Here is a 5,575-nt window from a genome sequence, read left to right on the forward strand (position 1 = left end):
TGCAGCTCAATAACAAAAAAATAAACAACCCAATCCAAAAATGGGCAGAAGACCTAAATAGACATTTCTCCAAAGAAGATATACAGACTGCCAACAAACACATGAAAGAATGCTCAACATCATTAATCATTAGAGAAATGCAAATCAAAACTACAATGAGATATCATCTCACACCAGTCAGAATGGCCATCATCAAAAAATCTAGAAACAATAAATGCTGGAGAGGGTGTGGAGAAAAGGGAACACTCTTGCACTGCTGGTGGGAATGTGAATTGGTTCAGCCACTATGGAGAACAGTATGGAGGTTCCTTAAAAAACTACAAATAGAACTACCATATGACCCAGCAATCCCACTACTAGGTATATACCCTGAGGAAACCAGAATTCAGAAAGAGTCATGTACCAAAATGTTCATTGCAGCTCTATTTACAATAGCCCGGAGATGGAAACAACCTAAGTGCCCGCCGTCGGATGAATGGATAAAGAAGATGTGGCACATATATACAATGGAATATTACTCAGCCATAAAAAGAAACGAAATTGAGCTATTTGTAATGAGGTGGATAGATCTAGAGTCTGTCATACGGAGTGAAGTAAGTCAGAAAGAGAAGGACAAATACCGTATGCTAACACATATATATGGAATTTAAGAAAAAAAAATGTTATGAAGAACCTAGGGGTAAAACAGGAATAAAGACAGAGACCTACTGGAGAACAGACTTGAGGATATGGGGAGGGGGAAGGGTGAGGTGTGTTAGGGCGAGAGAGAGACATGGACATATATATACTAACAAACGTAAGGTAGATAGCCAGTGGGAAGCAGCCGCATGGCACAGGGAAACCGGCTCAGTTCTTTGTGGCTGTCTGGAGGGGTGGGATAGGGAGGGTGGGAGGGAGGGAGACAAAGAGGGAAGAGATATGGGAACATATATATATGTATAACTGACTCACTCTGTTATAAAGCAGAAACTAACACACCATTGTAAAGCAATTATACCCCAATAAAGATGTTAAAAAAAAAAAAAGATATTTCTAAGTGAAATGGAAAATGGAGTAGCAGAATATATATAAACTTAGTAAAATTACAATTTAAATTTTGTTAGAAATATAATAATAAGAAAAAGATTGTTTAAATGATCATGATGATCTCCCATGATCTCTCATCATGGGAAATGAACGTTTGCAGAAGACACAAGAGGAAGTTCTTAAAGCCATCTAAGTTATTGCGTTATTTGGTTGTAAAATATACATATATTAACTCTAATTATTTTTAGGAAACTTAAAACTTTTAGGTAGTTACTAGAATTATATAAATCAAATGCATATCTTTTAAAATATTAGAGGAAAAATAGAACAAAGACAATATGATCAATCTCACAAATGATAGGAAAGGGAAAAATCATCAATAAAACAAGACAGAAAAAACACTAAATATAATAGCATGCATGTGTCAAATATATATTCATAAACACAATGTCTCTAAAGGCATGCTTAACCGTTTCAATGATGATAATAATACTGGAGGATGAAGTTCACTCTTGGTTTAGTGTGCTAGTCATTTGCCTTCCAAATTATTAAAAGAGCACTATGTCCATCAAATATTGATTATCTGGTCACAAAAATGGTGGCCCTAAGAGACTTTTTGTAAACTGTCATACAGCTTCCAAGCCTGCCTCTTTCTAAACACCCCCTAAGAGATCCTCGTGTTCTTTGAGATGCTCTAATTTTAAACTCGTGGACGTAAAGCACTTTCTTTTCAGATAATATACCAATCTTAGCAGTAGACATTGGTTGAATTAGTACTTGGAACACTCTAGGAATATGATTACATATATCTGCTTTGTTTCTTCCAGAGATTGTGCATTTATGTCATGGATAAGTTCATCATGCATATTTTGTTTATTTTTTTAAGATGAAGTATGCAAAATGTAAAGAGAGCCTATTGTCTTTTTTACCCTTTTGAGTTTTTAGTTACTTTTGGAATCAAAACGAGCAATGTGTTGAAAAGAGACAGGGAGGGAATATCAAGGGAATATATCCTGGTAATTACTAACCTCTCAAATCCTCCATCATGAGAATAATGGTCTGAGTGCCAAAGACAGAGATTTTTGCCTCTGCAGTTATAGCTATCTCTTTTCTTTCCTTGAAAAAAATTGCATATAACTTATTTTATTACTTTTCTTTTTTGAGTAAGTGGCTCAGATACTGTTGGCTAGTAAGTCCTCAAAAAATATGTTTCCTTATCTAAAACACTGTCCAAATATCTGCCTGCACACTTTGGGCTGCCAGAGCTAGCAGAGGTCTGGGGATGCTTCAGTGCAAAACCCTTTAGGTCAATTTCATACACTGACTTCTACATGTCACTCATCATGGCGTTTAACAAATTTTCTTTACATGTGAGTCTCCATGTTAATAGTAGCTTCTATGAGGGACAAGATATGTTTGTGTTTTTTTTTTAATTTTCTTATTTTATTTTATTTATTTTAACTTTTTATTTTGTATTGGAGTATAGTTGATTACCAATGTTGTGTTAGTTTCAGGTGTACAGCAAAGTGATTCAGTAATACATATACATGTATCTATTCTTTTCCAAATTCTTTTCCCATTTAGGTTGTTACATAATATTGAACGGAGTTTCCTATGCTATACAGTAGGTCCTTGTGGGTTATACATTTTAAATATAGCAGTTTTTAAATATAGCATACATGTCAGTATGCTTTAATATTTTTTTGCCCACATCCTGGGATGTAACAGGCATTTAACATATGGAAGATACTCATATAACATCATTAAATTCATTAATTCATCCACCTAAAATGTTTTTAAGTGAGTGAAAAATAAGTAAATGAACAAATGCACTTCTCTCAAAGGCTTATTTTATCTTTTCTTGATTGGAATGTCTGTACTGTTCACCAAAGAATTCTGAATGGGAAAGGCCCTCTAATCTAGAACTCCCATTTCAGAGGTAAGTAGACTAAAACCCACACAGGTAAGTATAGGTTAGTTTCTTGTGGCTGCAAATTACCACAAACTCGGTGGCTTAAAATGTCAGAAATTTATTGTTTTATGGCTCTAGAGCCCAGAAGTTTGAAATCAGGATACCTGGGCTGGAATCAAGGTGTTGATAGAGCCACTCTCCCTCCAGAGCCTCAAGATGAGTATCGTTTCTTGTTTCTTCAGCTTTGATGGCTGCTGGGTATCTTTTAGCTAATGGCCAGATCACTCCAATTCATGCCTTCTTGGTCACACTGCTTTCTTTTCTAGATTTCAACAACATGTTCCCAAAATCCTTCTGAGCCCTTACCATAAACACCTTTATTGTTCATATTTCTACCAACAATCCATGGAAGGCAATCTAGGATTCTTCTATCATGCACCTCCAAATTTTCCAGCTCATACCCATTACCTAATTCCAAAGCCACTTCCACATTTTTGGGTATTTGTTATAGCAGCTTCCCATTTCTTAGTACCATATTTCTTTGCAAAAATATGTTTTACAAAGAATGGTGCATTACCTCAGGAAATGTCTTTGCTGCAAAACTACATTTCTTCTTTAAGAAAAAGGGACAGAATTAAAGTGAATTTTCCTTACCCTGTATGTTGTTCTAAATTTTTAAGATGATTACTTCCTGGAAATTACATTGGAAAAAAAACTATAATTGAGGACATGGACTAAAAAATGTTGCATATTTATAAATAATATATGAATATTTTGATTTTTAAAAAAACTTAAATTTTACTAGGATGTATTTTCTCATGAATTAAATGGAGAGTTAACATTTCTATCTATGAGAGGCTGACTTTGTTGGGCTAAGATTAGATGTGAGCAGAGAGGGAAAATATATACACTGAGTGATTAGTAAAAAAAAATTTAAGACATAAAGAAGAGTTATGTTGAGTTTATTACCTCAATATGTCTATTTTGTTTTCATTTTCAACTATTAATTTGAACCACATATGGTATAAAGGCATATTTGAAGTATGAAGGAAATTCACATTTCCACCAAGGACCACTTGAGGAAATTGGACAAAAGACTGATGTTAGTTGGTTAGTTGCTTTAAGAAGAGAAGCAGTAGAAAAGGGCTGATGGGAGTAAGCTATTTTCAGTAACAAGTCCCACCACATCTTTGTCTTTAATATAAACGTACTCTTACATATTTAATATTCATTCCTATTCAAATAAAAGCTAAGTTTGATATTGTGGCAGTTCCTACATATAAGAAAGTTGTATATATAGGAAACATCCCAAACAAATTGATGAAGAAAGCACTTTCAGAATGGGGGTATGAGTAGCTCTGTAGACCCCCTTCCCAGCAAAACAACCATAACATGCAAATTATTGTAAAAACGACCATTTGAAGTCTCTGGAAATTGTTTTCAGGGCATAATGCAAGTGTAGAAACATTTACTCAAGAAAATCTATTAAATATCCATAAGAACAGTGAGAGTCAGTGACACTGAAACCAAACCAGATCCTTCCACCACCTCCCCCACTCAGCTCTGTGTGTCAGAAGCTCTACTCCAGGTGAATATAACCAAAAGCAGAGGGGACCCCTCTTACCCAACCTTCTAGTTTAAGGCTATGCCAGGAGGAGCAGGCTACCAGCGTTTCTCATCTACCCCAATTCCATGTGGCAAAAATGCTGTTTTAGGCAAGAGGAGGCAAAAGGTCTAGGGACAGTTCTTCCATCCAGCACTCACTTGTAGTGTGGAGGCTCTGCCCAGACACTGAAGGCTGAGAATACTTAGCACCAACCATCCTTACCCAGATGACCTTTACATCAGATTTTCCACACTGGAAGAGAAATGGCAAAAAGCCCGGAGACTACAAAACTGCCCAGATCTCTGTTCATAAAGCAGGAGTGACACTCTGAAAGAAGCAGATTGCTGTCCTCACACCCATTTCCAAAACCGTGGCACAGAGGTTCTGCCAGGACCAGAGACAGTTTTTAAAAACAGAGACTTCTGTAGCTCTATAGCAAGTAGCTGAAAATTAGTGGAGCCTAATAGCTGTGTGTGAAACCACAGGAAGAAGGAAGATTAACAGAGAGGTCAAGGACAGAGATAGTCAAAGAGAACCCTGTTAAAAACACCATCATTCCTGGGATTCAGGGTAACTGATGCATGCCCAAGGCTGCACTCTTTGGAAATCAACATTAGAGACTTCAAGACTGCACGGGAAATAGATTTCACTGGAAGGGTCTAGATAAGCTACTAAGCAGATAAACAAGAAAACAAGCAAAAAACAAGTAGTCATGGGGCAGGAGGGATCAGAACACAGTACTGCTTCAAGACATTAGCTGATGTGTCTTGTTTTCAACAACAACAACAAATGTGAGACATGCAAAGGAACAGGGAAAGAAACAGAAAATGGGATTCATTTACAGGAAGAAAAGCAGGCAATAGAAACTGCCTGTAAGGGGCTTCCCTGGTTGGCGCAGTGGTTGAGAGTCCACCTGCCGATGCAGGGGACGCGGGTTCGTGCCCCAGTCCAGGAAGATCCCACATGCCGCAGAGCGGCTGGGCCCGTGAGCCATGGCCGCTGAGCCTGCGCGTCTGGAGCCTGTGCTCTGC

Source organism: Lipotes vexillifer, unplaced genomic scaffold (genome assembly GCF_000442215.2).
Source record: "Lipotes vexillifer unplaced genomic scaffold, Lipotes_vexillifer_v1.1 scaffold720, whole genome shotgun sequence".
Classification (NCBI taxonomy): domain Eukaryota; kingdom Metazoa; phylum Chordata; class Mammalia; order Artiodactyla; family Lipotidae; genus Lipotes; species Lipotes vexillifer.